The following is a 16,460-nucleotide window of genomic DNA, read 5'->3' on the forward strand; positions in this document are numbered from 1 at the left end:
TATATATTCTCAGGATTTCCAAATGCAAGATCAAAGGAGCAAAGGGAACTCAAGACACATTGACAAGAGCTGCCCAAGCTAAACTGTAAGGAATTAGCCAATGTGTTTTGAGTTGTCCTTTAGGAAGCTGTGACACAGAGCACTCTTTGTAGGAAATTGTATAAAGGAAGAGAGTAAGAAGGAGCTGTAGGAGAGCCCTCGACAGAGGGTAACATTTATCTCTCCTCAGTATGAGACAAACTCTCTATCTTCCCAATATACAAAATATTTTCTCTGCAAATTTTTTATGCTTTTCCTTTTCTCCAGGTGCCACAGGCACAGGGCAGGTCTGAAATTTCATCTTGTAAGATCCATTGGTTATTCTTATTCATAAACTATTAGAAGTTTGAGAATAATAACTATATGAAGGAAGAAAGAAGGTATATAAGATGATTGTAAAATATACATGTTTGTTGGAAAAATTAAGAAGCTATATTTTAAACCTCAACTAGGAATTTGCTATGTCCTGTGAAAGTGAAGTTGCTCAGTTGTGTCCAACTCTGTGAGCCCATGGACAATAGCCTACCAGGCTCTGCTGTCCATGGGATTTTCCAGGCAAGAATACTGGAGTGGGCTGCCATTTCTTTCTCCAGGGGATCTTCCCAAACCAGGGATGGAACCTGGGTCTCCTGCATTGTAGACAGACACTTTACCGTCCTTAACTGTATAGCCTCAGGGCATATTTATTCTCTAGAAAGTGACTCTGGAGGAAGAGGTAGCTGGTGACAACAGGAGGAACACTTTGCCCCAAGTCACTGGGTGGAGATAAGGGAGCTCTAGAATATTGACACCCCCACTCACCACCCCCAAGGAGGGAGACCTGATCCCTTTAGAGAGCAAAGCATGAGGGTGGGGGCGGCCTGATGTCATCTGTTGGCGCATTCCCTACTTCCGCTGGGTTCTAGCCCACCTGTCATTTTCATGGCGTCCATAAAGTGCCATTAGCAACCACAGAAGCTGGGGAGGAGGGGCTGACAGCAGCCCTGGAGAGGGGAGGGCTGTGCTGTGGGCAGGCGGTCCTGACTCCAGACCCTGGGGGCAGCCAAGCGTCCTGCCCCAGGCATTCTCCCGGTCCCCGCTCCCCAGGGGAGCTTCTCCTCCCTCACTCCGTTTGGCCCAGTGCCTCCCCCGTGTCTCCGCTGGTGCCCTGAGCCGGGTCCTCCGGCCAGTACTGGTCCTGCATGTACTGCTCCAAGTCCGTGCTGCCGTCGGGCTCTCTGTCCTCAGGGGGCGCCTGGAGACTACTGGCCACATGCTGCCCCCACTGCACCTCCACCAGCCGGTAGAGCTCCATGGCTGTCACGGCGTCTTCTACGGATCCCACCTGGATCCTCTTGTGCAGCAGCTGCAGGGCCAGGTCCTTAAGAGAGACACGATTCCAGACGTGGAGCCCTGGCTGGCTGAGCTACGTCCTAATTACCCCCAATTGTGCTTAAATGGACAGAGAAAACATTTAACATAAATTTTAAAAAAAAAACTTGTTTTTAGTTACTTACATGGAAGAGAACTGCTGCAGACTATCTAATGGAGATAACATCTTTGCTATATTCCCCATGATTGGAATATGAAAAATGAACAAGTTAATTGTTGAAAAAATAAAGAATGACTGGTATCTCTCAGAACTGCCTGTCACGTGAATTATCCGATAAAACTCTAATCATCAATTATTAGGCAATTAAAGAAATATAGAAAATGTACTGAATACTTTATAAATATCTCATATTTGTCATATGTTAATTTTTTTTTTTTTAATTTTAGGTAAGCAATATAAGCTCAGACATATCTGGTTACTGAATGCATCGTTAGAACATGGCATAACTGGGATTTGTAATGAGGTAAATTTGAATGAATTCAATGTTTTTAAAAATTATTTTGCCAAATTCTCTCAAATGCTTTCAAAAATTAGAAGAGGAAACACGTCTTAACTCATTTAATAAAGCCAGACAAAACATTACAAAAAAATTAGAAACCTTATGAACATAGATACAAGAATCCTTAACAAAATACAATCTGAAGCCAACAGTATATTAAAAAAGATTGCACACTGTGACTAAATATTATTTATCTGAGGAATAAAAGGGTGGCTCAACATAAGAAAATCAGTGTAACATAATTATGTAAGTACAACATAACAACAACAACAAATCACCTGTGCTCACCTCAATTGATACCAAAAAATACCTTGACAAAACCAAAACTTTTATGAAAGTGACATTTATCACTTTTCACAAAACTAAGGATAGAGGGATTTTTTTCAACATACTAAAGGTCATCTATGAAAAACCTGTTGGTGTTATTATTGTTTTTCAGTCGATAAGTAGTGTTCAGCTCTTTGCGATCCCATGAACTGCAGCGTGGCAGGCTTCTCTGACCTTCACTATCTATGAAAAACCTATAGCCAACATCATTAACAGATTTTTTTGTACAGTTCTTCTGTGCATTGTTGCCACTTAATCTAAATCTCTTCTGCTTCTGTTAGGTCCTTGCCATTTTTGTCCTTTACTGTGCCTCTCTTTATATGAAATATTCCCTAGGTAACTCCAGTTTTCTCAAAGAGATATCTAGTCTTTCCCGTTCTGCTGTTTTCCTCTATTTCTTTGCACTAGTCACCTAAGAAGACACCCAAATACAACCACAATTGGATGTCGTTTCCGCTTTGGCTCAGGCTTTTCATTCTTCATGCAGCTGTTTCTCCACTCTGCCCTAGTAGAATACTGTGCACCTACTTATGAAGGCTTGCTGTTCTCTGGAACTCTGCATTCAGCTGGGTGTATCTTTCTCTTTTTCCTTTGCCTTTCACTTCTCTTCTTTTGTCAGTTATCTGTAAGGCCTTCTCAGACAATCACATTTCCTTCTTGTACTTATTTTCCTTGGGGATGATTTTGGTCATCACCTCCTGTACGTTATGAACCTCTGTCCTTAGTTCTTCAGGCACTCTGTCTAACAGATCTAGTTCTTTGAATCTATTATTTGTCACCACCACTGTATAATTAAGGGATTTGATTTAGTTCATAACAGAATGGCCTAGGGGATTTCCCTACATGCTTTAATTTGAGCCTGCATTTTGCAATAAGGAGCTGATGATTTGAGCCACAGTCCGCTCCTGGTCTTGTTTTTGTTGACTATATAGAGCTTCTCCATCTTCGGCTGCAAAGAATATAATCAATCTGATTTCAGTACTGACCATCTGGTGATATCCATGTGTACAGTTGTCTCTTGTGTTGTTGGAAGAAGGTGTTTGCTATGACCAGCTTGTTCTCTTGGCAAAACTCTGTTAGCCTTTGCCCTAATTAATTTTATACTTCAAAGCCAAACTTCTCTGTTATTCCAATTATATCTTTTGACTTCCTACTTCTGTATTCCATTCCCCTATGATGAAATGACATCCTTTTTTGCTGTTGGTTCTAGAAGGTCTTGTAGGTCTTCATAGAGTCATTCAGCTTCTGCTTCTTCAGCATTAGAGGTTGGGAACAGACTTGGATTACTATCATGTTGAATGGATTGCATGAGAAACAAACCAAGATCATTCTGCCATTTTTGAGATTACACCCAAGTACTGCATTTCAGACTCTTTTGAGTATGAGGGCCAGTCCATTCCTTCTAAGGGACTCTTCCCCCACAGTAGTAGATATAATGGTCATCTGAATCAAATTCTCCAATTCCTGTCCATTTTGGTTCACTGATTCCTAAAATGTCAATGTTCATTCTTGCCATCTTCTGTCTGACTACATCCCATTTACCTTGATTCATGGACCTTATATTCCAGGTTTCTATGTAATATTGCTCTTATAGCATTGGACTTTCACTACCAGATACAACCACAACTGGGTGTCATTTCTGCTTTAGCTCAGTCTATTCATTCTTTCTGCAGCTATTTCTCCACTCTACCCTAGTAGAATACTTGGCACCTACGGAACTGGGGCTTCATTTTTCACTGTCATATCTTTTTGCCCTTTCATACTGCTCATGGGGTTCTCAAGGCATGAATACTGAGGTGGTTTTCCATTTCCTTCTCCAGTGGACCACATTTTTTCAGGCCTTAACTAGCAGGGACATGCCCTTCAGTTGCTCAGCATAGCTGGATGACATGCCTGGCACCCTGGCTGTCCCACTGCTGGTCCTCACTGAGCATTTAAACTTTCACTTGCCATCAGGAGCTGGTCAATGTGTGACCAGGGGTCAAGGTAAAGGCCCTTCTGGAATGGCTGGGAAGGGGGCCCAGAGAAGGCTGGATGATGCCCAGGAACAGAGGCCACCCCGGCCTCACCTCTGCCATTGGCCATCTTCAAACCGATCCACTGCCCAGAAGTCACTGGCTACCCTGGGGCACATCTACCATCGAGTTGTCACTGTCCACCATGGAAAATTTGGAAATAGTGTCAGATTTTGTTTTCTTACTCTCCAAAATCAATGCATATAGTGACTGGTTTAGTTGATAAGTCATGTCTGACTCTTGCAAACCCATGGACTGTAGCCTGCCAGGCTTCTTTGTCCATGGGATTCTCCAGGCAAGAATACTGTAATGGGTTGCCATTCCTTCTCCAGGGGATCTTCCCAACCCATGAATGAAACCCAGGTCTCCTGCATAGTAGGCAGATTTTTTACTAACTGAGCTATGAGGGAAGCTGCAGCCCCCAAATTAAAAGATGCTTGCTCCTTGGAAGAATAGCTATATCAAACCTAGACAATATTTTAAAAAGCAGAGACATCACTTTTCTGACAAAGATCTGCATAGTCAAAACTATGGTTTTTCCAGCAGTCATGTATGAATGTAAGAGTAAGACCATAAAGAAGGCTGGGTGCTGAATAATTGATGCTTTTGAACTGTGGCACTGGAGAAGATTCTTGAGAGTCCCTTGGACAGCAAGGAGATCAAACCAGTGAATCCTAAAGAAATCAACCCTGAGTATTCACTGGAAGAACTGGTGCTAAAGTTGAAGCTCCAATACTTTGGCCACCTGATGCGAAGAACTGACTCATTGGAAAAGACCCTGATGCTGGGAAAAACTGAGGGTAAGAGGAGAATGGGGCAACAGAGGATAGATGTCAGATGGCATCACTGACTCAATGGACATGAGTTTGGAAAAACTCAGGGAGATAGTGATGGAGAAGCCTGGTGTGCTGCAGTTGATAGGGTTGCAAAGAGTTGGACATAACTTAGCAACTGAAAAACAAGAATAGCTAACATCATACTCTATGAAATGCTGAAAGCTTTCCACCTAAGATCAAGAATAAGACTAGAATGCCCATTTTCATTACAGCTTCTCAACACTGTACTAGAAATTCTTGCCAGGAAAATTAGAAAATAAAAAGGAGTAAAGCATCTTAATTGGAAAGGAAGAAGTAAAGCTATATTAATCCACAGACAACATAATTCTAAATAGAGAAAAAAGAATCCACAAGAAAGCTACTAGAGCTAATACTTTCTGCAAAGTAGCAAGCATAAGATAACACTAAAAAATCAGTTGTGTCTCAATATACCAGCAACAAAAGTTTGAAGAGGAACCTAGGAAGGTAATTCTACTTTAATCCCATATGAAAATAATAAAATGCTTAGAAATAAATTCAATCAAGGACATGAACCAAGGTGTGACCTTCACAAGGATTTATGTTTTGGTTTTGCCCTCATCAGGCTCCCTTGTCCTTCCCTGACTGCACATCCTCAATCTACTCAACCATGACCTTTAGATGACGTAGGAAGATTGCAGGAGCTGGAGAGGAGAAGAATTCTCTTCCCCAAATTGTGATAAATTTCTGGCAGTCTTTTCCCTTGAAATGATGTGTTATGGAGAGGCCTATGGGTATATTTCACAATGGTTGGCCTTCCCTTCCCTTTCCCAGAGATACAAGTTTATCTTTATTTTATATCTATAACATGTCTAAGTTTATGAAGTAAAAACAGATATTGTGGATGACCTGGGAATGAGGTCTATTGCTTTAGAATTTTGGTTGAAAATAATAAAAATATAGATAAATCAAAATTAAGCAACCTATTAGTTTAATTACACAAAGGCAGTCTGTGAAAGATAACAGCAGAGATGCAGCCTGACTAGCTGAGTAATAGAATGTCTGACCAGAAAAGAAATAAAGGATGGAAGTTAAGCCAGGTCCTTCCTCCCCTCTCCCATACACATACACATTCAATGATATATCATTCCTTTTCTCTGCATAGTTTTGCATGACTATTTTGTTGTAGCTTATCTTCAGATCTGCTGATACACCTGAGTATTAACTGGCACTCCATTAAGGTAGAAGATCTAATTCACACTGAGGAAAGTATGCATTGAGTAACATTGTGCATGGGCATGAGGGGTACTGATGCCTAAGATTATTCTCTCCTTCCTTAATTCTCTCAATAGGAAGGTGATATAACTTAGTTCAGTCACTCAGTCACGTCCAACTCTTTACGACCCCATGAATTGCAGCATGCCAGCCTTCCCTGTCTGTCACCAACTCCTGGAGCTTGTTCAAACTCATGTCCATCAAGTCAGTGATGCCATCCAACCATCTTAAATATAACTTTAGGATAATAAATTTATCCAAGATAATCAAAACCCAATTTTGATTTCTGACTTGTATTTTCTGACTTGTTCCAGGTTTGGCCATATATACAGTGGCTATAAGATGGCTTTTTTTTTTTTTTTTCTAAATTGAGAAAGGCATTAAAAATTAGGAAAATAGAAATTTAAAATTTCCCACTGATGATATGAGAAAATGGGATGGACCACTGAAATCAGCTAATCATCAGGGAAATGCAAACCACAACTACAATAAGATATCACCTCACACTGATTAAAATGGTTATTATAAAGAAAGAAATGGCTAAAGAGTAGAGAAAATGGGAACTGTGTACACTATGGGTGGGAATGTAAATTAGTGTAGCCATTATGGAAAACAATATAGAAATTCCTTAAAAATTAAAACTAGAACTATCATATGATCCAGTAATCTCACTTCTAGGTATATAGCCAAAGGAATTAAAAATATAATTATATATATTTAAAAAATTTATTGGAGTATAATTGCTTTACAGTGTCGTGTTAGTTTCTGCTGTACAACAAATCAGCTGTATACATATATCCCCTCGCTCTTGAACCTCCCTCCCATCCCTGCATTCAACTCCTCTAGATCATCAAAGAGCAGCATGCTGAGCTCACTGTGCTATACAGCTGCTTCCCCCTAGCTATCTATTTCACCCATAGTGAGTGAAAGTTGCTCAGTCATGTCCGACTTTTTGCGACTCCATGGACTATTTAGTCCTTGGAATTCTCCAGGTCAGAATATTGGAGTGGGTAGCCTTTCCCTTCTCTAGGGAATCTTCCCATCCCAGGAATTGAACCATGGTCTCCTGTATTGCAGCCAGATTCTCTACCATCTTGTCTCAAAACTTAGCTTTGTGGAGAGAGTTTTTCTACATTATGTTGGGGTAACAAGCCTTGTCTCAACTCTTAGCCTTTCCCTATGCTCCTTGACTCAATTTAATTGTCATTTAGAGAGCAATAATGTATTTCACTACATAAAGAGTATTATCTGTAAGGATCAAACTGCACAGATATTAAGAATGTGTGCATACTTAATTGCTAAGTCATGTCTGAATCTTTGTGACTCCATGGTCTATAGCCTCTCAGACTCCTCTGTTCATGGGATTTTCCAGGCAAGAATACTGGAGTGGGTTGCTATTACCTTCTCTAGAGGATCTTCTCAACCCAGGGATCAAACCTGTGTCTCCTGCGTTGGTAGACAGATTCTTTACCAGTGAGTCACGTGAGAAGCCCCAAGTAGTAGGTGCTGATGCAGAATTCAGGCATTAAAGATGAATCAATTTTTCTTGGCGATTGCTTAGGATTTGGATTCTATCTACCACTTTCCTTGCTGGCAACCGTATACCAGCTATAGAAGATTTTTATCTCTCAGCTACACTGGGTAGGTCCTTTACTTTGCTTGATGCTTATCTATTCACCCACCCCCATTCTATACACACAAACACATAAACACATTCACACAGAGAGACACACACACAAGCACAGGCAATTTACTCATAGTCACACACACACTCACACATTCAAATAGCAGCTTTCTTACTATCATTCTGATCTTATTCCAGCTGTTTCTTCCTTGGGAATTATCCCCAGAACACTTAATGTAAAACATTATCATGTTGTAGGTCTTCTATCAAGACACATTTTCTTCATAATATTTAGCTCTATTTGCATCTATCTTGTTCAAGACACATCACTGTAGCAACAATGTTATCTATCTTAAAGACAGCCATAATGTGAACACCTATAAATAATGGTATTTAACAGTTATTACTTTCTTAAAAATATATTTAAACAAAAGTTTGGTTTTAAGACTGTTTGATTGCAGATCAGGGAACACCTGAAGCTGCCTCATATTGGAAATTTTTTAAAAATCAAGATTTCAAGGGAGACTTTAACTTTTGCAGCTACACTGATGGAAGACATACTGGACCTCTAAATGGGCTTCCCTGGTGGCTCAGATGATAAAGAATCTGCCTGCAATGTGGGAGACCAGGGTTATATCCCAGAGATGGGAGGATCCCCTGGAGGAGGGCATGGCAACCCACTCCAGTATTCTTGCCTGGAGAATATCCATGGACAGAGGAGACTGATGGGCTGCAATCCATTAGGTTGCAAAGAGTCAGACACAACTGAGTGACTAAGCACACACACAGGCCTCTAAATACTCTAAAAGTTGTCTTTACCACAGCATAGTACTTACCCTGTTTTTCCCTTTTCCTTTATTATTTATATATTTACCACATGCTAAAACACTCAGAAATTGACTGACAAAATCAGCAAAAACTGTGTGCCAGTCCTGCATTCACTCTTTATCATTATAAATAAGAGGATTCAGGCAAGTTATTATCTTCCCTTCTCGAAGATGCCATATATTTATCTGGAAACCAGGCATAATAAAATTTGATATCCCAGTTTTACAGAGTTGAGGGGATCTTACAGATAAAAGTACGATTTTACAGTAAAGTGAAATACAGCTTTGAAAGATTACACCTGTATATAGCTATCTTCAGAAGAGTAGCAGTATACATCAGGGGAATATTATTGGAAAGCAGTTGAATACAAGAATATGTATCACCAGACACTTTAGTTTTCACTACAACTTTCAACTCTAAGTCAGTGGCTGAAGAAAACAAAACTAATGAGTAACAACAACAAAAGCCCCCAGATTCTGAATGTTGAATTTTGTGTATCTTCAAAATTCAATTGTCCTTACCAGCTATTTGATCATTTGAGTTTTCTAGAAAGTTTCTGACTTGGTTTTTGTTGAAGAGGGGTTGAGAAATACTTTAAAACAGCATAATTTTCTACTGGGTTCTGGGAAGAAGAAGTCCAGAGTAGAAGATATATGAATGGCTGCTAAGAGAGCCTTGAGGTCCAGAGGAGAAAAAATAAGGAAGAATGGAGGATAGTGGTTCTGGTCCCAAATTGTGGTGTACAATGAAGCTCACATGACATGATTCCTTGACAAGTTCTTATCTTTTCACAGTTATTCGAACCTCATTAATAAGATACTGGTGAATGTCAAAGGTCTAAAAGCTTCATTTTAATTCTAAGATATTTTAGTCTGAGTTTAAACTCACACTTGAAGAGTTATGTTTTAACACTTATACAAATCTCTGCTTAGAAATTTGAAAATAAAAGACCAGCTATGTCCAGAGATGGACATGAGTTTGAGCAAGCTCCAGGAGTTGGTGATGGACAGGGAGGCCTGGCATGCTGCAGTTCATGGGGTCACAAAGATCCAGACAGATCTGAGCTACTAAACTGAACAAGAGCCACTGGCAAGAGTCTCAAGACAGGCTTATTAATGTCACAGATGATTCTGAATTTCTTTTGTTATTGTTGTTTTTATTATAAATTACCCTAAGGGTGCAATTGAAAAAAGTTGCATGGGTTCTTAAAATTCCATGGTACTAAATTGCCAATGTCAATTTCATTATTTGATGATTATATAGTTACCTAGGAGGATATCTTTGTTTGCAGAAAAAATACACTACAGAATTTGGGAGTTATGAAATATCAGATAGCAAACTTGTTCTCAAATATATTGAGAAAAATATTTTTTATGCTATACTTGAATTTTTTTCCATAAAAAAGGCTAAGTGAATATGTCTCCGAGGAAAAAAAATAAATTTAAATAAAAATAGTTATCAAAGTTTTCATACCTAGTATTTGCCAATAATTACACATACAAAGAAGAGAAATATTTAAGTATTTTACATGTAAATGCATAATTAACTATGTAGAACCAATAAATAAGTGAATGATTTAAAATATGGCATGTTTTACAGCATTTTAAAAAATATTTTTTATACAGGCTCTTTATATTATTTCTGTCAGACAGGAAATACATTTCTCAGTGAGGCTCAGCTGGTAAAGAATCTGCCTGCAATGCAGGAGACCTGGGTTTGATCTCTGGTTTGGGAAGATCCTCTGGAGAAGGGAAAGGCTACCCACTCCAGTATTCTGGCCTGGAGAATTCAGTCCATGGGGTCACAAAGAGTCGGAAATGACTGAGTGGCTTTTACTTTCACAGGGATTCAGAAAAGAAAGAAATTTTTACTGAGGAATTCAGTGAAAACTGAAAGTAAAATTTAGGAGAAATTAGCCTCTGTAAACATTTGTGTTGATTTCAGACTGAAATGAAGGTAAAAATTCTTCAGAATTCTGAGACTCTATTATCCCATTGAATGGTCGTGTCTTGCCTTCTCCTTAGTGCAGTGAGTCTTTCTCTAAGACTAGAAAAGACTTGTGAACTCTGGGGAAAATGCTGTTATTCCACCCATCCCTCACAATCCTGGGAAATATTAAATATTAGCTTGGAAGAGACCACACAGAATCTCTCACTTGCATCATCCACCCGAGAGAACAGTGGTCTCCCAGGAGCCTGGGTTCACTCCACTCACACAATCAGACCTCTACGTTCCTTCCTCATAAACCTGAGCATTCTGACTGCCTGGGCTCAAGGACTAGGGATGAGAGTGTGCAGATGCCTCTGAGGAACAGCAGAGCAGGACAACACAATGCTCTAAATAACTGTAGTCACTGCAGCCTGGTGTGGTGTGTGTGCTGCCAGTGGCTCAGAGAGACTGAAAGGGAATGAAGTTTTTCCATAAATTGAGTTTGTTTAAACAGTCAGGACTTTGATTTGCTTCTATAACCTCTGACTTTCCTGATGGCTCAGACAGTAAAGCATCTGCCTACAATGTGGGAGACCTGGGTTCGATCCCTGGGTTGGGAAGATCCTCTGGAGAAGGAAATGGCAACCAACTCCAGTACTCTTGCCTGGAAAATCCCATGGACAGAGGAGTGTGGTAGGCTACAGTCCATGGGGTCGCAAAGAGTCGGACACAACTGAGCAACTTCACTTTGACTTCACTTTCTATAACTCCTGAGACTAATACCAAGGAAGTTCCCTGTGAAGTCATCCTGTGCTGGAGTTCCTTCTATAGTATACAGTTTCTCTGGAGATCTACAATTAGCTTTACCTGTGCTACATTCCAAGTAGCTCTGTTATATCTGACTGTTCTCAAAGGCAACAGACAGTTTAAACAAAACTGTAAACAAACATTTATCTTAGTTTGGAAATAACCTTCAAACATTCATGTCTGCTTCTTTGCTTTCATTATTAACTCCTCGATATTCATTCTTGCAGGGCTCCCTGGCCTAGAGCAGTACTGTCCCTGGTTTTCTGTTCCCTTTCCCTTGATCTATGCTGTGGTTTTCCTCAGAAACTGCCTGGTGCTGCATGTGATCTGTACTGAGAGGAGCCTGCATGAGTCCATGTTCTACTTCCTGGCCATGCTGGCCCTCACTGACCTGTGCATGGGGCTAACCACAGTGCACACAGTGCTGGGGATCCTTTGGGGGCTCAGCCAGGAGACTGGCCTGGATGCCTGCATTGCCCAAACTTATTTTGTTCATGGACTTTCTGACAGAGTCTGGAGTCCTTCTTGCCATGGCCTTTGATTGCTTTATAGAAATTTGCAATCCTCTTAGATATACATCAATCTTGAATAATAGAAGGGTCATTCACTTTATGCTGACTATTTTGATGAGAAGTGCTTTGTCCATTCTTCCCATCATCATTCATTTGAAGTTCTTTCCTTACTGCCAACCCCACATTCTCTTTCACTCCTTCTGATTGTATCAGGACCTACTCCAGCTGGCCTGCTCAGACATCTGCTTCAACAATGTCTAAGCCCTGGCTCTGGTGATTTGTACCTTGTTGTTGGATGCTGTCCTTATTCTTGTCTCCTAAGTTTTCATCTTGCATACAGTGCTGGATAGCATCTCAAAAAGAGAGACTCAAGGCTTTGCATACCTGTCTCCACATCGGTGATGTTCTGGTTTTTTATATTCCCATCATTGGTCTCACCATGGTGTGCTGTTTTAGAAAGCATCTCTCACCTTTAGTTCATGTCCTTATGGGCAACATCTATATTCTCTTTCCACCCCTGATGAATCCAATCATCTACAGTGTAAAGATCCAGTAGATTTGAAGTAGAATGAAGAAGTGGTTTTCCGTGAAAATGTAATGCAAACTTTGGATTTTATTATATCAGTAAGAATATTTTAAGGCATCACCCTAATACCAAAACCTGACAAAGATGCCACACACACAAAAAAGAAAACTACAGGCCAAGATCACTGATGAACATAGATGCAAAAATCCTCAACAAAATTCTAGCAATCAGAATCCAACAACACATTAAAAAGATCATACACCATGACCAAGTGGTCTTTATCTCAGGCATGCAAGGATTCTTCAATATCTGCACATCAATCAATGTAATTCACCACATTAACAAATTGAAAAATAAAAGCCATATGATTATCTCAATAGATGCAGAGAAGGCCTTTGACAAAATTCAACATCCATTTATGATAAAAACCCTCCAGAAAGCAGGAATAGAAGGAATATACCTCAACATAATAAAAGCTATATATGACAAACCCACAGCAAACATTATCCTCAATGGTGAAAAACTGGAAGCATTTCCCCTAAAGTCAGGAACAAGACAAGGGTGCCCACTCTCACCACTACTATTCAACATAGTTCTGGAAGTTTTGGCCACAGCAATCAGAGCAGAAAAAGAAATAAAAGGAATCCAAATTGGAAAAGAAGAAGTAAAACTCTCACTGTTTCCAGATGACATGATCCTCTACATAGAAAACCCTAAAGACTCCACCAGATAATTACTAGAGCTAATCAATGAATATAGTAAAGTGGCAGGATATAAAATCAACACACAGAAGAAATATAGATCAATGGAACAAAATAGAAAGCCCAGAGATAAATCCACACACATATGGACACCTTATCTTTGACAAAGGAGGCAAGAATATACAATGGAGTAAAGACAATCTCTTTAACAAGTGGTGCTGGGAAAATTGGTCAACCACTTGTAAAAGAATGCAACTAGATCACTTTCTAACACCACACACAAAAGTAAACTCAAAATGGATTAAAGATCTAAACGTTAAGACCAGAAACTATAAAACTCCTAGAGGAGAACATAGGCAAAACACTCTCCGACATAAATCACAGCAGGATCCTCTATGATCCACCTCCCAGAATACTGGAAAGAAAAGCAAAAATAAACAAATGGGATCTAATTAAAATTAAAAGCTTCTACACAACAAAGGAAACTATAAGCAAGGTGAAAAAGCCTTCTGAATGGGAGAAAATGATAGCAAATGAAGCAACTGACAAACAACTAATCTCAAAAATATACAAGCAACTGCTATAGTTCAATTCCAGAAAAATAAACGACCCAATCAAAAAATGGGCCAAAGAACTAAACAGACATTTCTCCAAAGAAGACATTCGGATGGCTAACAAACACATGAAAAGATGCTCAACGTCACTCATTATTAGAGAAATGCAAATTAAGACCACAATGAGGTACCACTTCACACCAGTCAGAATGGCTGTGACCGAAAAGTCTACAAGCAATAAATGCTGGAGAGGCTGTGGAGAAAAGGGAACTCTCTTACACTGTTGGTTGGACTGCAAACTAGCACAGCCACTATGGAGGACACTGTGGAGATTCCTTAAAAAATTGCAAATAGAACTGCCTTATGACCCAGCAATCCCACTGCTGGGCATACACACCAAGGAAATCAGAATAGAAAGAGACACATGTACCCCAATGTTCATCACAGCACTGTTTATAATAGCCAGGACATGGAAACAACCTAGATGTCCATCAGCAGATGAATGGATAAGAAAGCTTTGGTACATATACACAATGGAGTATTACTCAGCCATTAAAAAGAATACATTTGAATCAGTTCTAATGAGATGGATGAAACTGGAGCCGATTATACAGAGTGAAGTAAGCCTGAAAGAAAAACACCAATACAGTATACTAACACATATATATGGAATTTAGAAAGATGGTAATGATGACCCTGTATGTGAGACAGCAAAAGAGACACAGATGTGTAGAGCGGACTTTTGGACTCTGTGGGAGAGGGAGAGGGTGGGACGATTTGGGAGAATGGCATTGAAACATGTATACTATCATGTAAGAAATGAATCACCAGTCTATGTTTGATGCAGGATGCAGGAAGCTTGGGGCTGGTGCACAGGGATGATCCAGAGAGATGATGTGGGGTGAGAGGTGGGAGGGGGGGTTCATGTTTGGGAGCTCATGTACACCCGTGGTGGATTCATGTCAATGTATGCCAAAACCAATACACTATTGTAAAGGAAAATAAAGTAAAAATAAAAATTAAAAAATAATAATAATGCTAGTTTCCTTGTGTGTAAAAACTTACAATTTGACCAATATTTTTGTAACTTTATTTTTTTAATAAACACTTGATATTAAAGAACTTACATGTCTTGCACATGAAAGAGAGGTGATAGACTAAGTTTTGCTAATAAAAATTCCAGGAAAGATTTTAGAAAGTTGTCTGGAGGATAATCACGACTATCATGTATGTAATGTTAAGTGTCTTTGAACCAATCAACCTATTTTCTTGGGCTTTAGTCATTGCGGCACATGGGGTCAGTAGTTGTGGCTCCCAGGCTCTACAGCACAGGCTCTACAGCACAGGCTCAGTTGTGCTCAGAGACACACATTAGATCCCTGATCCAAGAAAACTCCACATTCCAGGGGGGCAGCTAAGCCCATGAGCCACATCTATGGACCTGACTTAGTGACTAACAATGAGCATGATTCTACTGTACATATTTGTTGTTGTTATTCAGCTGCTCAGTCATATCTAACTCTTTTACAACCCCATGGGCTGTAGCCCGCTCTGGGAAATGGTGAAGGACAGGGAAACATGGCTTGCTGCAGTCCATGGGGTCACAAAGAGTCAGACACAACTGAATGACTGAACAACAACAGCAGCAACATTAATAACAAGCCTCTTATCCCTGATAAGGGAAAAGTATTTCATTTAAGTATTCACCAGACTGCTATCAATCCTCTATGATACAAGCAGACATATCTCTTTTGAGGGTTGTTATAGCATAACAACCTAGTTCAGATAGATGATTAATATCAATTACATAAATAAATGTACAAATGATAAAAACAAATGCCCAATGCATAGTCCATACAATGAATCCAGTATTGCCTATTGATTATAAATGAAAGACGTGTACAATAACTCCAAAGACCTTACTGATTAAATTCAAAGTTTATAAGTTTATAATATTTGATAGAGGACATAAATAAAAGCAGAGGAGGGAGGACGGAGAAGGGAAAAAGAAAAGTAGATAGAGTCAGTAAATGAAAATGCAGCCCAGCAGACAAACTGGATAGCAGCCTTAGAGATTCTGAGTAGAGAACCCAGCTAAGAGTGCCTGCAATCATCAGAGTCTTGGATCTGAATGAACTTGTTATTCAGGATTATCTCAGAAACAAGTACCTTGGAGTTGGTTTGTGGACAAGACGGCATTGTACATAGTTCCCAGGGTCAAGACTCAGATATTTGCGAGTTGTCCAGATATCTTAGAGAGTATCAAAGTAAACAAGTGCCCAACCAATTGCTTTCTCATAATAGGTATAATGCAGCCTTCTGCTGTCCTCACTTACTGGCCTAGCTAACATTGTATTATCTAGCTGCAAGGGTTAAGAAGATGATGACTTAGATACATGGCTTGCTAGGATAGCAAAGAAAAAATTTGAAAATCCACAGATTTATATTTTGTTAACTAATTGCTATGCATCTGCATATGTTGCTAAGTGGTTCACATCTGACATCTTGTGAATATGGCACCAAAGTGGGTCTGGCTTATTATACACAATTTACAGAGGATGAAATTAAGTCTCAGAGGACTATCCATTGTTAGTCATAGAATTATGACCATAGTATTTGCTACTTCCATTTCACAACATAGTCTCTTCATAGATCACC

At 39.6% G+C, this 16,460-nt stretch overlaps 1 pseudogene; it reads left to right on the plus strand.

Annotated features, from left to right (window-relative positions):
* The first annotated feature begins 1,331 nt into the window (after positions 1-1,331).
* On the plus strand, positions 1,332-12,619 carry LOC138092178 (olfactory receptor 51V1-like; annotated as a pseudogene).
* Positions 12,620-16,460: the final 3,841 nt, after the last annotated feature.

Source organism: Capricornis sumatraensis, chromosome 16 (genome assembly GCF_032405125.1).
Source record: "Capricornis sumatraensis isolate serow.1 chromosome 16, serow.2, whole genome shotgun sequence".
Classification (NCBI taxonomy): domain Eukaryota; kingdom Metazoa; phylum Chordata; class Mammalia; order Artiodactyla; family Bovidae; genus Capricornis; species Capricornis sumatraensis.